General features: G+C 37.7%; 1 protein-coding gene across 1 annotated transcript in view; it reads left to right on the forward strand.

Annotated features, from left to right (window-relative positions):
* The first annotated feature begins 13,391 nt into the window (after positions 1-13,391).
* The window catches only part of LOC137391491 (uncharacterized), a 34,294-nt gene continuing 21,070 nt past the window's right edge, over positions 13,392-26,615 (forward strand). Inside the window, exon 1 of the mRNA XM_068077984.1 lies at positions 13,392-13,542. The gene's annotated coding sequence lies outside the window, so the exon portion shown is untranslated. The remainder of the gene's footprint in view (positions 13,543-26,615) is intronic.

The raw sequence follows: 26,615 nt of genomic DNA on the forward strand, positions 1-26,615 counted from the left end.
ACACAGATTTGTGTAAACATATACTGTAGGTACACCAGTGTACACGTGTGTACCAGAACAGTCGAGTGCATGCGCACGCGTAACATTGCTATATTTTAATATACATGTACATGTATTTACATACTAGCACAAACACATTAATACGTCTACCTACCTATGCATATAGGAACATGCATGTAAAAACCTATGCGCGCCCGAACATACATGTACAAATTTACACATACACAAATGCCCACGCTTATGCATATAGAGATATACATGTATGTACCTACGCTTATAAAAATGTACATGTACATACATTCGCATACACATACATACATTTACATACCATGTATACATGTACATGCCTAAGCATATTCAGTCATATATGCATACACCAGCACACACCAGCATACACCAGCACACACCTGCATACACCAGCACACACCTGCATACACCAGCACACACCAGCATACACCAGCACACACCTGCATGCACCAGCACACACCTGCATACACCAGCACACACCTGCATGCATTTGCACACACATTTAAATTATTTACACAAAGCTTCACATCACTGTATAAGCATAACGGTGAGCAGACGCCTTCCAGAATGTTCTCCTGAAGGCTTTTTGACAAGTTTACAGAATCAATGTTAAGATGCAAGCAGACTTATTATAAACTTCAAAAAGTACTTATAGTACTTACAAAAATTTATTTCAAAAACAGAATTCCTACATTGGAGTTATCTATTCATGGTTTTGTAGTCATTCAATTTCTATCTAACACCATTTTATAACATACAGAAAACGGTTCATTGAGGGGCAAAGATACTCAATATATACAGTTAAACAAGTTAAATAGTTATTCTATCTCTTTCTATACCCTTCTAAGTTTGTTACATGCAGGCAGGTAGGAAGTTGACCAAGTTTGTTACATGCAGGCAGGTAGGAAGTTGACTAAGTTTGTTACATGCAGACAGAAAGTTGCTTGCTGTAACCAGAAAAGAACAACAATTTTTTCAATACACTCCATTGCCTCACTGGTTATGTATTGCCTCACTGGCTATGTATTGCCTCACTGGTTGTGTATTGCCTCACTGGTTATGTATTGCCTCACTGGTTATGTATTGCCTCACTGGCTATGTATTGTCTCACTGGCTATGTATTGTCTCACTGGCTATGTATTGTCTCGCTGGCTATGTATTGTCTCGCTGGCTATGTATTGTCTCACTGGCTATGTATTGTCTCACTGGCTATGTATTGCCTCACTGGCTATGTATTGCCTCACTGGCTATGTATTGCCTCACTGGCTATGTATTGCCTCACTGGCTATGTATCTTTATATATATATAAAACAAAGAGATGAAGTGACACATGACAATGAGAAAGAGGTGAACACGGTAAACTCAGATAGTAAGGAGATTTGAACTTATTGTGTTAAGATAGTCTAAAATACTAAAATGCAGGTATTCACTTTTCAGCTAGTACTCGTATGTGTCTAGTTTCCTGCAGCGTAGCTGATGAGCATCACATAGAGATTCAATTACTCCATCAATATTTATATGCTCACTTCTTAGATCTTCTGTAAACCTACAAAAAGCTACTGCATTGCTACCTGTACAAACACCTGCATGTTACAGTACACCTCAGCAGCAATGCTTTCCTATGCAAACACATACATATAGATGTACATCTCTTGAACATTTGAACTTCATTGTTTTCTATTAACAGTATGTAAGCACAATGTCATTATTTTGACAGACGATTTTCAACTCTGGTTGAGTAGGTTAGTAAGAACACACAACTCTAGTAAATTCCTGGCCTAATAAGGCTAATGTGAGACAGTCACTGAGCTGGCAGCTAGATTTTCCTCTGTTTATGAAAAAAACCTGATTGTCAGATGGATGCCTCGTTTTTATTCTCAGCTGCAAAATCTTAAATAGATTTATCTCTTCTGTTCTCAGAAGTGTTTATGAGTCTGGTGTTGTCAGGTACTGTCAGGTGCTGTCAGGTGCTGTCAGGTGCTGTCAGGTGCTGTCAGGTGCTGTCAGGTGCTGTCAAGTGCTGTCAGGTGCTCTCTGGTGCTGCCAGCTGTAATAACTGTACAAAGATAGTACCTGGCAGCCGGTATTTTGAAGAGTATCTCTTTCCGCAAAGGAACACAGAATGGAAGCATTGAGGACCGAACTTAATGCAAACAGGGAGTGAGAATCAATATATTAAAAAGGGCAAGACAAAAACAAGGTTTTGAACCAGATGAGTTCACAGAAACCAAATCTATAATGATGGCAATACATCCAGATTAAGGAAAGAAACTAAAAGAGTTATACAGGGAAGTGAGCAGAACTTTGACACAGACACTCTTGAGAGCGAGTAGACAACTCAATGATTGTGATTCAGCTTAAAAATTAAAGTAATCAGTCAAATGAATAAAGACTAAACAGTAATTTATTTTTAGTAAACCTGGTCCCGCACTTGGTAAATTGAAATTAGCTAAGATATTAATCGAAACCTCCATATTGGCTATAAACCTCAATATTGGCTATAAACCTCCATATTGGCTATAAACCTCCATATTGGCTATAAACCTCCATATTGGCTATAAACCTCCATATTGGCTATAAACCTCCATTTAGGCTATAAACCTCCATATTGGCTATAAACCTCCATATTGGCTATAAACCTCCATATTGGCTATAAACCTCCATATTGGCTATAAACCTCCATATTGGCATGGTGTACGTGCTAATGTAAACAAACCAATAAGAAGTAAGCAGCATCACAGAGTCCTCTAGATAGACCTAGTATTGTCAAATACACCTTTAGCAGTAGGGACTAGTCTAGTCTTGCTTGCATTCGGAGGCTATAAATCATACTGAAGCTTGCAATTTCACTTCTGTTTTCACTTTAGCCTGCTCTACTCTAAAAACATCAGACTCCTTTGTATGTGTGTAGACAGTAGAAAAATTCATGGCCTGTCCATCAAGTGTCCCAACCAAATGATCTTTAGGACATTAGTTTAGAAATGTGTTTATGGGAGTTAATAAATTAAACACGTAAAGAGAAAGAATTGTCTGCTCTTCTTATACTAGTGTTCATGACAAAAATAAGTAGACAACTTGTAATTTCATGTTTAATCTTGTCGTGGGCAATTGCTCATTTTATATTCACTGCCTGTTACCTAAATTTGTTAGCCAGGACATTCCCTAGACATTTGGAAAGCAGACCTTGAACTACCCCAGTGTATATACATAGATGTTTGCGATATTTAACTTCTCTAGTATAAATACGTGTTTGACCTATTTAATTGGTGCTAATTTGCATGTAGAGATATCTATATTTATTATTGACATAAATATTTATATGATAACTCCTACAGATATTCATGCTGTCACTATCACTATTACATTGTGTTGAAGAACAATAACCATCCTTATCAGCAAACATTCACTTGTATAATACAGCCCTTCAGTAACATAAGCGGTGACACACAATGTCAGTGATAGCTATATTAGAGAGTCTATGTCTGGCCAAAAACTTGTCACTAACTCAATTTGTGGTTGGCTACTTTTTCTACAGTGAAAAGGTTAAAGCTGTAGCTCAAAATTAAAATACATGAGAACCTTAAAATCTGAAACTTGTGAATTAAACTTGAAAGGAAAAATAAATTACGTAGTAGCGGCGCTAGTAAAAACTCTCGTTGGAGAAGACAACTCTCAGCTCATTACAACTTATGTGAACAAAAAGAAAGGGATGTGAGACAGATCAGATGCAAAGCATCCTTTCAACTAGATTGTTCAAGAGATGCTGGGATTGATTAAACAAGCTGAGTGTTCTCTGTGACTTGTGCATCCCAGGATCCCTTGCAGCATTAATCAGTTTCATCTGATGTGGAGACCTGCATAAAATACTTCTTTAGCGCAAAATAACCTACCTAACATGTCATAACACAACCTGCATCATATGTCATAACACAACACAACCTGCATAACATGTCATAACACAACACGGCCTGCATAACATGTCATAACACAACACGACCTGCATAACATGTCATAACGCAACACGACCTGTATAACATGCCATGACACAACACGACCTACATAACATGTCATAACACAACACAACCTGCATAACATGTCATAGGAATTAGTAAATACTTGAACTGAAGCAGGCTTTTGGTTCTTTTAAAGATGTTGTAGTGTACACTCAAATACTTAAAAACAAATTACGTGTAACAGTGAGTCACTTGACTATCACATTCCACCCAAAGCAAATACATCATATAAAATCTTATCAGATCAGAGCTGAAACATAATAGAGTAAATAGACGTCTAAACATAAAAGCACCCTGTGCTTTTATGTTTAGACGTCAATGATCAGAGCTGTGCGGTAAAGAACCATTGTACCTTGTGGTTTGCATGCTCTAATAAACCACATACCTGTTGCAACTATTGTTGACAAGCGTGTTATGGCAAGATTGATCTATTTCAAAATTAACAAAGGGTACAGCGCTTGGGATATTCACATTCTATATTGAACAATATTTACATGAGTGCAGATACCCGAGTATGCATTTTGATTGATATTTTTACTTCTACTAGGATTTTTCCATCATTTGGTACTAACCATCATATTGGGATGATGGTTCGTTAGCTAGGAGCAATTGTGGCTGGATGCCTTTCCTAACACCACCATGCTCTTTGTGTGATTCAAACCCCTGACCTACTGATCATTACCAGATGTACTAAACCCGGGAACCCCGGCTTCCATCTAAGTGAACCATATGAAACCAGAAAAATGTTTCTATTTTTCATTACTTCATCTAATACTTAACCTGAACTCCTGCTCTGTCAGTTGTGCTTGAGCATGTGATGGTGAGAACAGCAAGCCAAGGGAGCCAAGTCTAAATTGTGATTTAGCGTAAGTTAGTCGAGACATTTGTACATTTACAAGATTGTAAAATTCCATTAAGATTTATTTTTACCTTTAATAGTATATAGGTAAAGCTGTTCTTCATCATCTTCCCCAATCTAAAGCAAGATCAAATTGGTGAAGTTTTACGATATCACTATCAATATATATAAATGTGTTTGCTGATCTGTTTATCATATGTTCAGTTATAACGATAAAGTTAAGAGCAAAACACCACTTTGCACTAGAATTGAACTTGAAAACACCAGCTTTGCATACAGACGTGCTAACCACTAAGCCAGGCAGCCACCTTGCCATACTATGGAATAATTGTGGACGTACTTATTACACATGCCAATCTTTTATTGTTGGTCACTACTAGCTAATACTACTAGTTACTACTAGCATTATTGAAGATCATGATTGCGTGAGAGATCATGACGTGTAATGATTGTAAGCACAATTATTTGAAGCCATTGCAAGGTCTTTGCATGGTTTAGTGATAGTGCTCTTAGCTTTACATCTGTGTATCTGCTGAATGTATCGGTTCAGTTCTCGTGAGGTGCAATCTTTTTTTTGTTAATGTTCAGATGGAAGGACTAAGACAGATGTCCTAGGGATAAGTTATGGTAGGAGGGTTAGTGGAAATAGCAGTGAAAACAAGTCAATTGAATATGGATATCATCTCAAGAAATCACAGATAGACAATTGAAGTAACAGACGTATGAATAGAGAACTAAAGACAATAGTTCAAAAGAGTTATCACCTTGATCAGCATAAAACCAAACAATAAGAGCTAATTACCAGAACATCAGAATAGACTATCAACATAGTGACATGTTGATTATGGAGAGAGAAGAGGAGACATTAGCTATTTTGTTTGTCAACTAACTTTACATCAAATAAACAACAAGGTTTGGAAAACTGCAAAATGTATGGTTGCCGAATTGTATAGTTGCTCAAGAGTGTGACAGCTCTGATGAAGTCTAACAATGTGATGGCAAACAGATAAATGAGAGACTATATGCCTTGAATGCTGGCTTTAAAAATATGACCAGGTGCCACAGGACTGGAAAGATGCTAACACTGTGTGAGTCTTTCACAAGGGCAGCGAGAGCAGCCATGGCAATACAAAATCACTTTTGTCTGTTGTCGGAAACATGATGGAATGTATAATTTGCAAAAAATAAGTGAAAAGACAATTCCAAAATAATAACTGACAAAAGACAACTCCAAAATAACAACTGACAAAAGACAACTCCAAATGGCAACTCACAAATATTCTACCAGAGGCACCACCTTTTTTACCCAATTGCCTTGGTGTTCTGTTTATAGCAATAAGAAAGAGAAATACATCAAATGAAGCGACATCTCATTCAACGTTTACAGACTTTAATAATGGAACCATTAGAATATCAGGGAAGGCTTGGGGTTAATGGTTAATGGTTAATGGCAATGGGGTATGTACTGAAGATGTCTGACTGCAGAGAAATTGATCAAACGGTTGTGTTTGATTATCACTAGTGTTAAGCAGAGACCTGTTCGCCTGCCTACAATATTCTCATAAACTACAAATCACCTTTAAACTTGAACCTGACATGAGCGAACTATTTTGTTAAAATTAATATCTTGTACCAATGATATACAGCCCCCATATGTATTTGGGCTGTATATCATTGCTTGTACCCTCTCCCTCTCCGATATTTGTTAGCTAGCGCAGTTCATGTGTTTACTACATACATCAATGATTTGGGAATACCTTATAACTGGTCTATATCAAATGACGCCTTTTCACATCACCATTATTACGAGTTTGTTGTATGACGTTATACTTTAATAAAAACATAGGGTTAGCCTGTCATGCCATGTCAGTGTTTGTGGTTCCAATTTGAAACTCTTACATGCCGTAAGGTTGTTTACCTGGCTTTGTACCATTTCTCAAACAGCTGATGTACTTTAAATATAGGACTCTACACAGAAAAAAAGAGATCATGAAATATCAAAAGTCAGAACCCAAAATTTGTTCTAAAAAAACTTGAAATGCAGAATAATTAACTTGATGTCTTGGTAGAATAACATAGCCTCAAGGAGAGCTACTGTTATATTCGCTATTCATATTTACATATGATACTAACCATAGAGCAGTTCTGGACGTATTAAATGTCCTGGTAAAAGTATAGGAAGGGTATACAAGCACATATTTTGCATTCTACTAACAATGATGAGACAACTTCAAGTACAAATGTGACCTAGTTTAGCAATAGATGACTTAGGCAGAGCTTTTCTAATGCGGGTCTTTACCAGCAATGACTAGTAATGATTTATTGATGTTTGATATTTATAAATTTAACTCTTCAGGTACCGCTTTAGAATATAAATATTCTTATTTATAGATTTATAAGGGCTTTAAAAAAGCTTATAAAATATTTTGATTGAAACACAAAAAGGGTTACAACACAGACACTTCAACTGAAGTAAAGAGTTGACCTAGTTTATGGTTAGACATCTATTTCAGTAAAATAGAGGATGACTGTCAATGGAGCAAATGACAACCCAAACTAAATAGGTATATAAGACTTCTGAATTCTGCGTGGATCAACAGTTTTATATATGTATAGATAACTCCTAATCTCTGTATACATGTACATATTGCCTTAGCAATTCCCTTTTTGAGAATTGCCAAGTGTAGCGACACGGTGTGAGATGAACAAAATTTTATCAGTTGTCCTACCATTGAAAGTCTCTATGTCATTACTCTCATTCAGCCCATCAAACCAAAGCTAATCACAACAATATATAGACATTGAACAGCGAAAGAAGTTTGACAGAAAACACCGGTGAAGGGCCAAAATGACTCACAACTTTATAACCTTGTGACGCTACAACCAGAATATCAATTTTTTACAATGCTGTTAAGAGCAATCAAGGAAACCCCAGGTTTTATTTGATAAATAGGTATTCAAATATCCTATAGAATGAAAATATTCGTGGAGTTAAGTTTCGCGAAAATTGCCTTTTTCATGCATATTCGCGGACTAATTTATTCGCGGATGAACACAATCACTCTCTATTAAGGATTAATTCTATTGCAGCTAGCAATAGAGTTAACCTTTCACGTGCGTACACCGCGTTTTTAGGTTTCTATTTAGCTGACAACTATGAGTCGATCGATCATGCTAAGTATCAATAGCTGAAGTATTCAATGAAAGCGATCAGTTTTTAAACAAGAGAATGAACTAACGCAGTTAATTATAGAAAAGCGTGTCTGCACTGCAAATCAAATACATACCATAATGTTCAGATCGGAATCATTATCGTCATCAATTTCGGTATTAGAGGTTGACAGAATCGATTTTAATGTAAAAAAAGGTAAAAAAGATTTTTTTGCGATAACGACGCCATGCCGAATAACTTGTGACAACCTTGAATAATTTTGTAAAGAACTGTGATGCATTGACAATAGGGTTAACTCAAAGCCCCAGCAATGATTTTTAAAAAACTTGGAATTCAACTTCGTTTACTACTTTTGCCAGGCAGCTAGTTTTTAATTATTCTAATTATGATTCTAATTCTAATTATGATTCTAATTCTAATTATGATTCTAATTCTAATTATGAACTAATTATTCATGGAATTTGATAATTCACAGATTAGACTGTTCGCGAAATCTCGAATCATTAAATCCATCAAATGTTTTCATCCTGTAGAGTAGACTATATGATTTTTAATTTAAAGCGCTGGAACTCGAGAGACCAAGTTGTTGACAAATAAAGCCTAGTATGGCAATTCCATCATCCAAATATTCAATTAAACATAGCGGAGGTGTAGGATAGATGGTCACAGAGGATATATAGGCCACTCCTTATTGTAGGAGCTGTGTTATCTGTGCATGTTTTCCACTGCCATAATCTTTTTATTTAATCAACAAAGAGGCAACAGTTGCCACTTTTAACATTTTTCAACATTCATACAAAGAGCTGCAGGTGAGGTGCCTTATGCTTGCAAACTTTGACTATTTTTAGTAAGTCAATGCTGGTTGGGTCTTTGTAATTATTAAAAAGATGTTATGGATTTTAATTTTATATCAAAGTTGAACATTAAATGAACCAATCAATACATTTTGACAAACAATTAAACTGTTTAATCCCAAAAATTATCAAATTACGAATGCTTTGACTGAGGATACATGGGCCATGCCATGGTAGGATAGGTGGACCGGGTGGTCCAAGTATCCTGCATGAATGCAGATATATACCTGGAAGATTGTGAGGTGGTCCATCTATCCCATTTTTGATTATGTCCGATGATCATGTCCCAATTTTACAAAAAGAGAACAAACAGAAAAGCGGTACCCGAGATTGTGGTGAGAAAAGCTGTCAAAGAAGTAGTAGAGGATAAGCAAACTATAAACTCATCCTAGGGCAGCGAACTATGTATCCTCCATACCGGCTCATGTATCCTCTTTGAAAGGATACATGAGAGACACTTTTAAAACTCACTTTTTATCAAATGTTTTTGTGCAGGAGTTTAATGCCATTATAGTATTATAGCAATTGCTTAAACCCATGGCGACATGAAATAGGAAGTTTTTTTTGACATTTTCGGCAGAATATATTCAGATAACAAATTATTAGCACTTTTAGAGGCCCACGTATCCTACTCCCCTATTACGAAGAACAGCGCTATTCATATATATTTATAGAGGCCAGGCTTTATTAACAATCGCTATTTGGTATAACCGTGATAGTGACACTCGCACGACCTTCAGAAACCATGCACTGCAAGTTGGTTTTCAAAGGTACAGACAACTACAGACTCAAAAATATTCAAATAATAAATTGCTATGGAAACGTTAGCCATGAATAACAATGATGTACTATTAGTATGACTAATGAGTATGTCCATGCAGCAGAACTCATGGTAACTATCTAAGATTAGCAGGAGTCCTCTTTCTGGGATATTCATCTTCATCACTGTACACCCAGATTTTAGCCTTGGTGCTCGCTGCCGACATCGGTCTCTTGTATTTCTGACAGAAAGGTCAGTGTCATTAACCATTTGAGTGTTACAACTGCTTACGGCAAGCTCTTGAGGTCAACCTCCACCGGACAAGTTCACAATATCAAGTCTGCCATTGGCTAAATATTTATTGGGTCAGCATAATTTATGACACATGAAGATTGACAGACAACTTCATGTGTCACAAAATGTCTTGTTTGCCACCTTCTTCATCGATCCACTCATGCGCATTATGCCCAAGTTACCTGACCACTCAGAGGGCGCTAGAATCAGTTTGTCTTAGCTGGTTGACTTATCTGGCTGGGCACTGTTTGAGTAAATTTAATTATTTAATTTATGATTGACAAGAGAGGTTGCTCAGAAATCAGAAATAAAAACACAAAAAAAAGATTTCAAAGATGAAGCTAAAATAATTAAGCAATTTTGGTAGAGTATCAAATATAAACTGAGAATTTATGCTAAATTATTTTAATATCATTGTTCGTTTTTGGTGCTGACATGACTCTTTGACTTTGAAATTGCCTTCTGTTATGGCAGCAAATAATTGCTTTGAGGAGCCAACTATGATTAGTGCAATAAATACTTGTAGTGTGTTGTTAATACTGAGGGAACATATTAGACTATTGTAAGAGCCAGTGGTTCTGAAAGGTCTTAAAAAGGGAGGTAGAAAAGTTTGGCATAACGATGAAGTGAATATTTTTATACTAAAAAGTGATCAGTGCAGTTATCAGTTGTCAAGGCCAGAGGTAGAGGAGAGTAAATCACTCAATGGAAAGAATTAGTTGATGTCACTCAGTGTTTGGTTAGTGAGTGTGTACCACCTTCTGCTGTACCACCTTCTGCTGTACCACCTTCTGCTGTACCACCTTCTGCTGTACCACCTTCTGCTGTACCACCTTCTGCTGTACCACCTTCTGCTGTACCACCTTTTGCTGTACCACCTTCTGCTGTACCACCTTCTGCTGTACCACCTTCTGCTGTACCACCTTCTGCTGTACCACCTTTTGCTGTACCACCTTTTGCTGTACCAATAAGCACAGCTATGAGCCTGTGTTGAGTCATGTTAGTTACTCAGTATTGAACCAAGCAACTCTTAACTCTGTCATTGTCCTAAAACCAGTGGCACTTGTCATGTGATATCTTCTCCACTTCCGTGAAGAGTTTTTGAAAAACAAATCATGATCACTGATGTAAAATTGCATTTTGGTACAGAGAAGGAGAGAGAAGGAGAGAGAGGGAGAGAGAGGGAGGAAAGGGAGGGAGAGAGAGAGAAGGAGGAAGAGGGAGGGAGAGGAATGGAGAGGGAGGGAGAGGGAGGGAGAGGAAGGGAGAAGGAGGGAGAGGGAGGGAGGTAGAGGGAGGGAGAAGAAGAGAGAGCGAGAGAGAGGGAGAGAGAGGGAGAGAGAGAGAGAGGGAGAGAGAGAGAGAGAGAAAGGGAGAGAGAGGGAGAGAGAGGGAGAGAGAGGGAGAGAGAGAGAGAGAGGGAGAGAGAGGGAGAGAGAGGGAGAGAGAGGGAGAGAGAGGGAGAGAGAGGGAGAGAGAGGGAGAGAGGGAGAGAGAGGGAGAGAGAGGGAGAGAGAGGGAGAGAGAGGGAGAGAGAGGGAGAGAGAGGGAGAGAGAGGGAGAGAGAGGGAGAGAGAGGGAGAGAGAGGGAGAGAGAGGGAGAGAGAGGGAGAGAGAGGGAGAGAGAGGGAGAGAGAGGGAGAGAAAGGGAGAGAGAGGGAGAGAGAGGGAGAGAGAGGGAGAGAGAGGGAGAGAGAGGGAGAGAGAGGGAGAGAGAGGGAGCGAGAGGGAGAGAAAGGGAGAGAGAGGGAGAGAGAGGGAGAGAGAGGGAGAGAGAGGGAGCGAGAGGGAGAGAAAGGGAGAGAGGAGAGACTCTGTTCTCTACATAATAATGAGAAAAGGGTTGGGCATTATTACTAGTACTCTGGCAGTCTGGCGCACTGTGAGTGGAGAAATTAACTGGTGAAATATCAGGTATAATAATTAACTGCACAACTATTCCAACATATGGCAAGACAGTTGATTGGCGCAGACAGTAGAGGGTCAGCCTAATATGCCAAAAGTTGCGCCGTTTGTATCCATTTGAAAATAATATTTTTTGTAACCTATATAAGCGTTGCTTTGAACAGACAGACGGACAAAGCCCTTATTATGGTAAAGATTACAGTAAAGAATTTTACATGTCAATGTGGCAGATTATGCAGAATGAAACAGACTTTTCAGTAGTACCAGACAAACATTTAACTATGTATTTGGCCTAGAACAGTTGTTCACCAAGTGTTTGTTTAATTCTATCTGAGTGTAACAGCGTAGGTACTCCTTTCACACTAATGGAGTTAGCCAAACCCATACCAACAGAGTACTACAGACTCATACCAACAGAGTACTACAGACTCACACCAACAGAGTACTACAGACTCATTTCAACACAGTACTACAGACTCACATCAACATAGTACTACAGACTCACACCAACACAGTACTACAGACTCACACCAACAGAGTACTACAGACTCACATCAACAGAGTACTACAGACTCACATCAACATAGTACTACAGACTCATACCAACAGAGCAGTACTGCAGGCTCACATCAACTCATGCATGCAGCTAAATCGTGAAGTTTGGTCTGATAAAATCCGATCTCAGTTGTTATTGTATGCTAAAGGCTGACTCAGTCTCTATATGAAGTAATACCACAGAGGATATAAAAGCTACGTGGCTAACAATCCTGCCGCCTCGCTACCTTTTTACAGAGCAGGACCTGGCTTGATGCCATACTTGTTCAGCTGTTGCAGGTCAACAAAGAGAGATATGCTGTCTGTTTATTACAGCATGAATATGGAAGGAGGCGGTGGTGAGTAGAGGGAAAGGGGGGGGGGGAAGGTTTGCAGGCTACCTCTCAGAGCCACTAGTTATGTGTTATCCAAACATCAAACATCTAGATATTGTAATTTTATGAAAAACATCACTCTGAGAATAACAAAAAGTTTGCTCAATGTTTACTCAAACCTTTTAAAATTTTGCGTGAAGGACCTGGGTTCCACGTGTATTTGATAATTTAAGATCGACAGCTTCCATACTTGAACTGGAGAGGGCTTAAGGATCTTCCAAGCAGACTTGAGTATGCAGCTAAATGACCCTAGTTTTTGACATTAGGTCTAATTTGCTGTCCCCCTGAAGCTGCAGTATACATTTTCGATGTGTGACTAATGCACTGGCAGTAGGGCCAGCTATAGACCATAAGCGAGTCTGGCTATAGCCTAGTCTAGCCTATATAGACGTTCATTGCATAAGATCTAACCATTCCCTGAGTAACTAGAAAACATCAGGGGTGAATGTCCTCTTGGTATAAGCCGATCTAGGTCACACGTTTCTATAGGCGCGTACAGTTCATTGGGCGGCAATAAATGGGTCGATGCCTAGTGCTTGTTAGGTTTATTTGCACTGGCACTAGGAGTAATGAGATAATGGAAAAGTTCCTGAAGACTGCTAGTGGGAGCAGGGACTTGAGTGAGCGATTACTGAGCTTGTGATAGGGATCATTCTCTTCATACACAGCAGCAGATCAGGACCTCTCCACACCAGTCAACAGCTACGAAGAGGAGTCTGCTTACTACAGGTATATTAGTCGATGTTAGATGGCTGCATATCTTTCATAGCATGTAGTAACTGTGAGAGCATCCTTGTCAAAATTCTCCGACCTTATAGTGTGAAAGGTTTAGTGGCAAGTACTGTTTACATGTGAGATAGGGGTAGATATTAATGTTTTATCAGCCATTCCCATGGATAGATGTGTAACTATTAGACTGTCTGTGTGAATGGTTAGTGGAACACAAAGGAGAATGTACATTTTAAAGAATAATTGTGTTCTTGAATAGTTGCAACCGTTGGCCGTGACGAAAGGGCTGTACAAGTGTTCACTTCGTTAAACTGTATCTGTAAGACTGTTTTACAATTATGAAGGCTCATTTTTGGAGATGGGTGAAAAACTTTAACATTATCCCTTTGGTATGAAGGAAAATTACTTGTTGGTTTACTGAAAGAGGCTAGCATGTTTTATAGCATAATCGTTAGTACTAGCAGGCGTACAACTATCATTGTCACATCGCTACTTGACTCAAATACTGGCATCAAATTTCCCTGACACTAGTTGTCTGCCTTCCAAACTTGCTGTGCTTTGCCAGAGCATTACTAGACAGACATTATAGATTACTAGAAGACATGATTACTGGATATACATACTCTACCCTTCTTATCCTCTACAGCATGCTAATGTTGCTAATGCAAACGCAGCAATATATATGCTACAACGAAAATGGTCATTGCAGTCCATCTGCCGCAGCTATGGGGCCATGCGTAATTTTAGGTGAACTAATTATTGACTACTTCTAATGGTTGGTCACATACACACCACAACTGAACTGATACTTCAGGTCACCCTTCTAGTCCCCCATTTTCATATCTTGTAGGGAAGCTTCACTGGATAATAAATACTAGTGCTAGCCGCTGGGCACGGGTAATGAAACTCGTTGAACTCGCGGGTTTATCTTCTCTCGAGTCTCGGGTAATAAAGATTTTGACTATTTCCGATCTTGCGGGTTCGGGTTCTGGTACACGGATCCGGCGAGTAGAGTGGACAAAAACTCGGTCTATTGAGCCCTAAACTCGGTCTATTGAGCCCTGCGCTCTAAACACTGTTTGATAACCTACCTGTTAACCCTGGCCTTTTTGTCAATGCGCGTCAGAAACCCTGATCAATCTGGCCAATGATCTGAAGTTATGAAACTCTTATTATATATATCTGAACATGCTTATAATACAATGATATTTGATAAAACACTAGTAAAATGTTTGGGCAACCCACAGCAAATGTCATCAAACAGAAAAAAACAGTACTTAACTATTATTTGGGCTAAAACTTTAAAAGTTTGTACGATTTTAAAAAACTCGTAAAACATTTACAATAGCATCATATCCATTGAGCACATGTTCATCATTATTTTATGACTCAAATATACTGGAAAATTATATTTAGTATTATAAAATTCTTTATTTGCACCGCAATCCCTTATGACCTACCAACAAACGAGTCGTGTCGATCTGTTTGCAATATCGTTCAAATAAAGTTTGTTATTAAAACGAAGGAAGCATGTAATGGCATTTGAAAACTGTTACAAATCGAAATGAAATTTCTGGTCCAATACCTCTTGTGCAAAAATTAATTTGATTGGTTCACACTGTCACTTAGAAATGGCTTCTGTAAACAAAGCCATGTGAATGCTGGAATTCCGGCCGATAGAGATTCTGACACATCCTACGCAATGCCTGAAAACTGACAGTTGGGGTTCAAACTTCAAAGGGTTAAGGCTGCGAGCACGAATATCGGTCGTTAGAAAATAGTGAAAAACAAAAAATAAATTGAATAGAATTATAATTGCATTGTAAATTTTAGAATGTGTCTGTTGTTTGGAATGATGGTTTTACACATAAAACCAGTATCAACAAACCCGATACCCGAAAAATTCGTTCACCGATAAGTACTCATGCCCAGCACTAATAAATACTCTTGAGTGTAGTGTATTGACAAGAGATGCGGGGAGTCGCTATCTCATGTCATATCTAAATTGGCAATATTTTATCTCTTGCCTTTTCACTATTTTAAGAATGTCTGCTGTCACCTGCTTTCTATTATTCAGTAAGGAAAGCATAGAGCTTAATGAGATTAAAAGGAAATAACAAAATAGGTATGCTGCAAACTTAACTTCATCCACAATTTAGAAATTCATCTGGAAACCTAAAAGCCTTTTGCTCAAATGCACCGGCAGCATAACAGGACAGGGGTTATAATAGGAATAATAGTCATTATAGCACATAAAGTTGGTTGATTGTTTGAGTCACGTGAATAATTGGAGTCAGAGAGTGACAAATTCACAAATTCCATAAACTAAGACCAATATATCAAACCTGTGAACATATAATTTCAAGAAATAAAGAGATTTTGAAGACAAATCTGGGAAAAAAATTATTGCTCGTGTGACTTCGCTCCTAAATATCTTTATAAATTTTACAACTAAAGATAGACAACACATTTTAGAAATTTTCCTATGCATTCTACTGAGCTTGAGACAACCCTGGCAGGGCCTCCGCAGGTAATGCTTCAGCACTTTTTAACAGTTTAAATAAATCTAAATATTTTTTGAGGTTGAGTATTTCTAGTAATAAACAGATTTTTATACTCGACTGACTTAAGCTACAACTAAGCAACCTAAGTTTCTTTGTATTCGAGTAACATGTTTAATATCACAGCATCTTAGTCACGTTTGGGGTCGAAATATCAATTGTGGTCCTTAACCCTGGGAGTGTGACTTACAGAATCTATTAAAGGCCATCGCTGCTGTTCATGTTCTGCTACCTCTCACTGCTGGTCATGTTCTGATACCTCTCACTGCTGTTCATGTTCTAGATACCTCTCACTGCTGGTCATGTTCTGATGCCTCCCGGTGGGAGGTATTTTTAAGCGATGTTTTGGATTTTGGAAGGGAAGAACATTCAAACATTTGTTGCTGTGTACTTGCAATTCACTTCAGAGCATTCAGACTCGATGAGTACAGTAAGATCACAGAATATCTGGTATCTAAAATACATGGGATAAAATCAACACATTGTTTCTGGCAAAAATACTTGATGACCATAAAGCGAAGTTTGGTTTCATTTCATTCAACGTATGGATGTTTGTATGTATGTATGCATGTGTGCATATGTATGCATGTGTGCATACGTATGCACGCATACGTGCATATGTATGCGTGCATGCGTATGTATGCACATATGCGCATGCATACGTATGCACGCATATGCATGTACATAGAGTTGTTTCATATGTATGTAAGGACTTACGTACGTATATGTCTGTATGGATCTTGTTTTGTATCATTACTGATAAATGATATGTTGTACCGCTCTAAAACGTTTACGATAAAATATGTAAACAATACAGCTATGAAATCAATCCAAAATATAATATTATTCTTAAATTGTGCACATCTTGTTTTAAAACATTGTTTTGTAAGTTTAGTACATTGTTCCGGTTTGCCACAGCATCCATAAGGTAACCGTTTGAGCGCTATAGCTGGGTCAGATGCAGTGGGTACTCCCAGAACTTTTATATTCAGCCACCTCGGTACAACTCATCAAGTCTTCAGTATTCCAGCTGTTCTTTCCGGAACTTGTAGGTAAACTTGATGGTGCCATTTAGGAGGCGCCGAGCTTCGGCAGATATATACCATTCTAGAGCTGTCCATGGCTAAGGGTGTGGGTTGGATATGCTTTTGTATTTGCTGTGTTATCAACTAATGATGTCATATGAGAGCTGCCTTTGTTACCGCAAGCAATATACCCACCACAGCAGTTTTTTTTTGTCACATGTCAGTGCGCTCATTATGATGAAATCATTGGCTTGTGTGGGTTAGCGAAATCTGGATCTGTACCAACACGCAGTAGCTCTTGAGTACCATGCCATTTGAATGACTAGCAAAAAAGGATTTTCGTAACTTTTTGTAACGACCATTCGTAACTTTTTGTACTATCGCTTATTTTATAGTAATAGAAGACTTGTGAACGGTATTATGAAAAGGTTTGCTATGATGTGGAAATATGCACCTGTTTTAAATGCTCTTATATCAATGAACTTTAGTCCAGTATCAAAACTTACAATATATCAGCCGGTACAAGACTGGTTGAGCCAGTACGGACCTTAACATGCCATATCCTAATTACTAGCATCATATGAACGCAGCTGCTGACCAGCTTATATTCGTCATTATATTAATAATTACCTTGTAATTTACTGCATAAAGGCAGCTAATAATATTTATAAGCGGTGATGTCATCATAGGCCTCAGACACGCAGGGTTTATGATTGTCTGACAGACTTAAATCTCCAAACATAAGTCAAACTTTAGAACGTCTGACGACCAGTCCGAGTCTAACATTGGTGAAATACCAGATGGTATTTATCTGAGTATGTGGTACCTACATGAAATTGTTGATTCCTGCGGAGCGAGTGTTACTGATCGTGACACAAAAAACTGAGGTCGGACCTTCCCTTGTATTCATTTAAGAATATTTCTCCATCCACTAGAGTCCGACGCAGAAAGCAATATGTCTCCATCATACTAGAGTCCGACGCATAAAGCGATATTTCTCCATCATACTAGGGTTCGACGCATCGAGCAATATTGGAATTAATTAACTCTGTATGTGAGATTCAACCGTATTATAAAATAAGGTTGGACAACTCCTCACCATTATGTTAGCAATATCAGGTCTTAAACTAATTTCTACAAAAGCTTGATTTAAGAGAAATAAAGGTATTAAGAGTTGCCAAGTGGATCGTTGGTTAGATAACCGCAGCAACGATAGTTCATTTCTGTCATTGGCCCACCCTACAGCCTGAGCCAGTCCATGCGATTATAAATTATTCCAGGAGGCAATAACTCCTAATTAAAATAAGAAAACGGTTTCTGATAAATGCATAGACCTCGCCACTGTCACACTTTTTGTAATAGAGTTTTACTGACTGCTACTTAGAGGTGGAACAAGACACGAGACGTCTCGAGTATCGACCTGTCTCGTCTCGACTTAACTATTGCCAAACTCGAGACAGGAAATAGAACTAAAGCGCCTGCGTACGGTTGTTAAAACATGGCTTCTTGCGGTAGCAACAACTCCATATATTGTAATGGATTGCGGGAAACTGCCTTTAAAGTTATACCCTGTCCGTTACTACCTGTTGCTATTGATTATGTTGGCCACTGAGTCTAATCATGTAGTCCGGACAACGGCCCTGTTATATTTTAGTTCGGTTCTGTGTCCTTAAAACAGATACCGGGTCGTATTTAATTACTCTTCGGATAATCCAATTTAATAAATAAGACTTGCGGGTAAAATGTCTGTATTTTATCGTATCGTGTCTAAACACCAACTACCCTTCATAAAATTCGGGCCTCTTTTACGTATATACTACCAATCGCGGGTAAAACTTGCCCGGACACGGAGAAACGAACGAAAGGCCGTGTCGACCATAGTCCGTGTTCGGTTAACAATGACGTTTTGTTAGCTCAATATAAGAATATACATGTGCATGTATACAGTAATTAATATAATTTCATGAGTACAATTTAAATATAATTCACATACTACAGTTAATACGCAAACAAAACTTAACATTAATGAAACGATAAGAATGAAAATGTTATCGTGTGTTCTTTTAGTTGCGGTATTTCTTTGTAGAGCGATGGCTATCGGTTTCATTACACATTACATTAAAAAGTAAGAACTATTCAATAGATAGTAAAAATATACATGTACAAAGCAATATGTTTATAATAATTATGATCAATCAAGCTCAAAATTCTTAGAATATATAACTTTGGTATTTTAGAGCTGTTTGTGTCACTTTTGTTTACAAAAACTACATGCATATCACTATTAAAATGTTGTATTTAAATCGTTTACACCAGGTGAAAATTCAATTTAAAAATAGTTTTATTAATTTTATATATACCAAGTAGCTAGTACTTGTGTAGTGAAATCATCACCAAATGCTCATTATTTTACTGTCTCGTGTCTCGAGTCTTGAATTTTTACAAAACAGTGTCTCGAGTCTCGTCTCGAACTTAAAAAACCTGTCTCGTTCCACCTCTACTGCTACTTCTGCCTAAACATTCTGCGCTGTAACAGTAGTGTTGGAGTTGTCACATCTTCATCACAAAATCAAACTAACGCATCATTTAAAGGTACACATTTTCTGATCAAGAAGAAGGCAGTTTTAGATGAAAAGGTTGTCAAAGAAGTAAGGATGATAATTGCTAAACCTTTATTTAAAAATGAGAAAAATGAGATCGATCAAATCTCTACTCTATTGGGCATCCAGCTGAAGACATCTGCGATGGTTGGATAAGTGTCAGCTATGGCTGGTAACTTGGCCGATCAGCTGGACCAGAATCTGGTGGAGTGCAGGTCGTTTAGCATCCAGTGCGACGAGTCTGTGGACAGCTAGCAGTACAGCCCAGCTGTTGGATTTTATCCAGATGGTGTTTGAAGATTTCTCCCCAAAAGAAGAACTTTGACACTGCTTATAATTGATGACAACTAGTAAAGGGTTGACATTTATCTTACGGTCAAGGAGCTTTTCATTCAGAAAAGCTGGTGCTCAGGTTTCATCTTTATTGCTCACTAAAACGTAGCGTGGACACAACTTTTGCATTGCCTTTGCATTATTTATTAGTAGGTGCCATGCGCAAAGGTGATCAACTTGGAACACAAGTTGCTTCCCATAGTAAAAATCCTAAACCTCATCCGCTCCAAGGCAAAACATCAGAGGACCTTCAAGGCGCTATTTGAGGAGACATCAGGTATCAATATGATGACCTGCTGCAACCAGAAATCTGATGGCTCAGTGGATGCCGAGTTCTAGATATTGTTGTCACGTTTGGGTAAAATCCGAGTTCAGACACCCGAGGGCAATACTGTCTCATTAGAGGACAAAGAGTGGATACTTCACATTGGATTTTTTAGGACACTAGTGGGAAACTAAAACACTTGAACTGCTGACCGCAAGGCAAAGGTGAATGTATGTGTCAACAAAAGATGGATGTTTTTTAAACTCATTTAAGGTCAAGATGAACATTTCCCCCCCCCCCCCCCCCGGTAGATTTATGGAGAAAAAATGAGCTAGAATTTTCCTTCTGCGCTGTCATTGTTGAAAACACTGCTTTTGCATCTGAGACATTTAACAAAGTTGCGGAAAAAAGCGGGAGAGTCATAAATGGACCTGGACAAGGGCTTGAGAATAGATTTTGGGACATTGATCAGCTTGAGCTGTGTGTCACTCCTTTCCAATCATTTGAGCATATAAGCACACTAGCTGTGCTACCAGCGTTGGCCGGGTATTAAAAATCAGCTTATAAACATTGAGAGGGATTGAGAGTTGCTTGCCAATTGCTATTAGCCTGGCACATTGCCAACAGAAAATTTGAGTAAGCTTACTAATAAGAGCTACGGCTTCTACGAAGCTACGCTATGACTTTTTGTCATGACCTTAAGCGCTAGCCTATTTGCTTCCATATAGTGACATATATTGCCTAGCGAATTGATCAAGCTCTGGCTCAGTTAGTAAGACAGTCGGCTGGCAAATGAGAGGTACCGCGATCAAATCTTCTGCTTTGTGTATCCTTTATTCCAAATTTCCAAGATATTAATAGCCATAGCTGGACACATACATATACAAACACACCAACTTTGAGAGATATAAACATGTATATAGATAAATGTTTTGCTAAGCCACTGAGGGCACCATTCAACTTAGATGAAATTGTAACATTGCAAAATGACCTCCAGTTCAATGTCTACCAGGGTGCGGCGAACCTTTGGTGTCTTGTTGCCACTGAGAAGTGCAGTTGTTTATGCAAAGCAGATGGAAAGCTTGCCAGTCTGTATGGTTCAACTTATCTCTGTGAATCGGAGCTTTCTGGCATGAACTTCCTAAAAAACAGACAAAGAGCAAGCCTCACTGATGCACATTAGAAATACTCCTCACAATTGCAGTGTCAGGCGGAACATCAGATTACAGTAGACTAGTGAACAGCATGTAATTCTAGTCTCCCAATTAATAAAGACAAATAGATAGTCATACTCGACATGTGAGTCTCCCAACATATGAGAGAATCGAGATACAAACAGAATTTCAAGCAAGTTTCTTCCTGGAGATACGAGTAATCTTTGAGATACGAGCATACGAGCTAATTCTCGATGGCCACTATAGCCAAGCATGTGAGAGGCCGCTTTTGAGAACAGCATCGATCGGTCTTTCTCTTCGAACTAGTTTGAAAAAGGTTTTTAAAAGGTTGACTAAAAGTTATAGTGATCACGAGGCAAAAACCGCTTAACCAGAAACAGAATGATACTAAAAAATACAACGGCAAAATTAAATTAAGTTTATTAAAAGATTAAAACTTATCTTCAAGTGTGTGTTTAGTAAGCTAAATTCATAGAAGTTGAATTCAACATTTCTCTTACATAGCCTCACACAAGTTTAGCGTACTGAACACGTTGCTCTCAAGTCTCTCTCAGATCGCAGTTAGCCACTGCGTGTGTCTCAAAGGTAAAACCTTACAGTAGTGTACATATAGTAATGTTACACTTTATTGCATATTTTAATAACTAACTAGGTATGTGTTACTTTGTTAGCGTAGGTACTGAATTTTACAAATGAAAACACATTTTTCCATCATAATATCCTGTTTTATATGGTTTTTTCATAGTATGAAAACGGATTAATATGTATTTAGTTATTTTATATAGGAAATAGTGTCTTGAGACACGAGTAAATTGACAAACGAGCTCAGTCCCAGAACCTATTAAGCTCATATGTTGAGATATGACTACCAGGAAGCTGTTAGTGACAGCGTCATTACAAAGTTGGCAGCGTCATTACAAAGTTGGCAGCGTCATTACAAAGTTGAAGTATAATATTGAAGATTTGTTGAATTAAAAAGTGAGCACATAAAATGCAGCAGATTTGGTCACTATAAACTGTGACAAGATTTCAATATATGGAAGTTGAATTTTATAAATATTATGTAATTGATAGCTTTTTAAAACACAGCGCAACATAGCGCATGATTTGTTGAAAAGATTTCTTACTGGTTACTGAAAATGGGATAGTTTTCCTATGAACTCTAGTAATGTGACCATCATACGGTGTAATAATTACTGACATTAATCCAAATGAAAATGCTGAATATCAATGTTTGTTCCCTACTTCGTTGTTATTGACGATAATTATTCTGAGAAACCAGATGTTATCAGTGTCTTCACATGACTGAGTATTTGTACCCGTGTATCTACTAGTTACCCGCAGAGTGGTCTATTAAAGAGCGGTGTAAACAGCACTAAACACAACTTAAAGATGTAGTTGCGTCAAAATTTAAGTTGATCTTAAAAGAAAGCATTTTTTTTTCTCTATCAGTTGATATGCTGTTTGTTGTGTTACGCGATCGCATTGCCAAGATATTTGAAGATTAAAACCGAAAAAATCTGATCGCCGTAAAAACGCTCAGGCCACAAAAACGTGCCCAGCCTCGCCAAAAATGATGTCACGCGTTTGGCAACCTGTCTCTATCTCTCGTATTCACATCGGCTATTTGCGATAAAAGTCTAGTCTTACGCGGCTCTATTGGCATATATCTTATTTTGTATTTTGCTCATGTTGGCTAGAATAAAATTTTAAATCCTGCTACAGATGCATTATTATGAATGTTTAAAAGGCCTCCAATAACGAAAATTGAAAATTTGTTCTACTCACTTTCTCCAAATGTTGTGTAAACATTTGGGTACCGACTACCAATTCTACCGGTCTATGGTAATTCTGTCAAGTCACTTTTGTAGAACGCGGTCTTTGTATCAGCACAGTTCTGCATCTACCCATACATACGATATACAGCCTCCCATAAGCCCCGCCCACATTATGTCGCCTATTACCTATTGCCTACGTACTCGTTTCTTGCTAGTAGTATTCTTACCGAATACTAGATAAGTGAAATAAGCAAGCCACCTCTTTGAAAAGAATATAGACAGGGATAGAGTTTTAAGAATGAGAAGTCTGCTGCAAACTGGATTTGAACTCACATTCTCCAGTTCTGCGGACACCCATATACCATATCCGATTCACTACAATATTCTGCAAATCATGTTTTGCATTATCTTCAACAATATTATTTTATTATATAATTTTTACAAGCAAAAATATTTTCATCTCGGCATAAAACTTTTATTAAAAATATTCATCAAGTCGTGGCCACTCAGATAGTATTAGCTGATACAATAAGACAAATTCATCTACTGCAACAAACTCAAACAAAACATCATGGCTTATGCAGCACGCATTCAAGTCTCTCTTTCCACTTTATGGCAGTTTCCACACTGACAAAGCTTCTTCGGCTGGTGGGACGACATAAACATTCTGTAATCAGTAAAAAAAATGCAATAAATATATGTCATTCTAAAGCGTATCTATTGACAGCTTCCAAATTGGGAGTTAAATGGATTGCGAGTGTAATTTTAAAAACGAATAAACATTTAATAAAGGCACAAGTACGCCAAGCCAACGATTCGAAGCTTTGGTTCTGGAAATTAAAGATTTGCAATGATCAATCGATTTTACCCACTTCCTACGAGTGAAAATAATTTGTAATCATGACTCTAATTTACCAAAGAAAATTCGAAAAAAATATTACAGCTAGGTAAAACGGCAGATAAGCTATGAAACGATGATTGGAGATAGCAAAGAATTATCATTTTATTAATTAGTATATGTATTTATGACTATAAAAAATATTACATTTACTAAAGTATAGAAGACTCTAAGTTAATTTACCTCCATTCTGTCTTCTTCTGCAGCAAAACGCTGCTGACGCTTGTCAGCTTTGGCCATAGGCTGTCTACTCTAATCTTTTACTAAAAGTTGTTCAGATAACTCTGAGTAGCGGTCGCTCGAACTTGAAGCCATTTTAAAACTATGTATAACTTAGTAATTGTTGAAACGCGTTGAATCAGTAACGAGTAATGAGATCTAATTAGGAGAATCTTCGAGATCACAGACAACGCGTTTTACGAGTGATAACATTTATTACGGCCTATATAAAAATTTCGCACGCATGATTGGCTAACGAATCGACCTCATATTTATTGCTCTTGGTTTCGTTTCAGATACCTTGCTTGTGACGTCACGAAATAGGCACCCGCTGGAACGTGAGCTTTTTAAAAGAGGGCCTCATTCAAACGCATATATCTCTGGACAGGGTTGGTCTACAAAGACAAAAATGGCATCAAATTGTAGCTGATGTTTTAGCCTTTTATGGGTCCTAATTTCATTTTTGACGCAATTACATCTTTAAACTAGGACCCAGTGCTCATGAAGCTCCCAGTTTCAAGCGGGTGGATGAGCTCTGCTCTAAATCGTAAATTGCAAATGGTGATTGTTTTTAAGCGCTGCCCTCATCTTAAAAACTAGATCTGAAAACAGCAGACGTGCTACTGACCTCTAGTGGTATGTTTCATAGTGCAAGGAGTTGTTTACTTAGCCAAATATGGTGAGATGCTGTGTCAGTAAAGACTTGGCACTAATTTCTACTAATCATCTGGGTTTATACTGATATTTCCAAGTTACTGTCATTTTATTTACATTCGTATTGTAGTCGGTCTCATCCTATTTCATGAAACACCAAATAAAATTTGACATCAATTTCTAGCTTTTTTTAATACTATTGCTGCCACCATCTAGTTGATTACAGTTAAACATTAAATTCAACTCTTACAGCTGTAGTGAGCATTATTTCATTTTATTAAACAATTTTTTGGCTTCAAACTGTTTAAAGTTTATGTTGTGCTTTCCTAAAATCTTGATATTTTTTATAAATTTCTAATTAACAATCATGGAAGTCAAATACCGCATCAGCAAACTAAATCATTGGCCTGTTCATGTTTTTTATCTGAATAGATAATTTAGTTTTACTTGGAATTTGGGCTTGTACACTTGGTTTTTACATAGTTTTATGTAATATAATTGATTAATTGTAATTACTGTAAGTATTATTTTCTATTGCACTTCTGGGTTCTGAAGCAAATCTAACAAAGTACAATGCATAAGAATACTTGTTACAATATGCCAAGACATTGACATGGAAAACAAAGGCTGAAACAGCGTAACTTCAGATGTAAAAGTTTTACTGTATTTAGCACTGCAACTGGCTTGAGTCATACTTGACTAGTCAAGTATCATAATATTCATAATATGGTAACGATTCTTTTTAGCAGCATCGGCGTAGAGGTTGAAGTTGTTTTAGTTGTTTTAGAATGCTGTATGATTTATATCCACTCTGCTACCTACTGCTACATGTTTGTAGCAACAGCAGTTAGGTTTGACTTTTTGTTTCGGACAACGGATGTTGTCACGAGATATTCTAATACACGCATGATTTTTGCTTAGTTCGAAAAGACTTCGAACGAAAGGAAAAATGAAACACTTCTTTCATGTTATGAAATTTTAAACTTACAGTTGTTTAAAAACCTTTACAGTTGTTTTATTTATTTTTAATTTAGTTGATCTGCACAAAACACTTGCCTCATGATATGTAGTGTGAAAGTAAGAATGGCAAATGTTGTTATATGTTAAATACAAATAAGTTTCTGTCCAAAGACTTTTTATTACTCGGGCAACACCAGGTAGCACAGCTAGTATTTTCATAAAGATGCTTTCCCAACACACAACAACTTAAAATGGGAAGCGCGTTCCAAAACGAGCTGAATTCCTAGGTAGAGGTTTGACGACTCATAGAATCACAGGCTAAATAACAATCTATCAGTGATTTAAATGAGATCCTTCATACAATAAACAGCCTATTCTTACTCTTTCTTGCTATTTTTGAAGATTTATTTTGCTGAACACATTGGCCATGTGTGCATCAACTGGCTTGTCAGAGTATGACAACTCCTACTTTATGCAGGTTTTGTCATCAATGTTGTGATGTCGACCATATAGAATGCAATAGTGACAAGGTTCTAGTCAATTCAAGCTTTCTAAGCTTCATTTTTGCATTTAATAGAGGCATCTATAGAGGCGACAATAGAGGC

This window comes from Watersipora subatra, chromosome 3, assembly GCF_963576615.1.
Source record: "Watersipora subatra chromosome 3, tzWatSuba1.1, whole genome shotgun sequence".
In the NCBI taxonomy this organism is placed as follows: Eukaryota; Metazoa; Bryozoa; class Gymnolaemata; order Cheilostomatida; family Watersiporidae; genus Watersipora; species Watersipora subatra.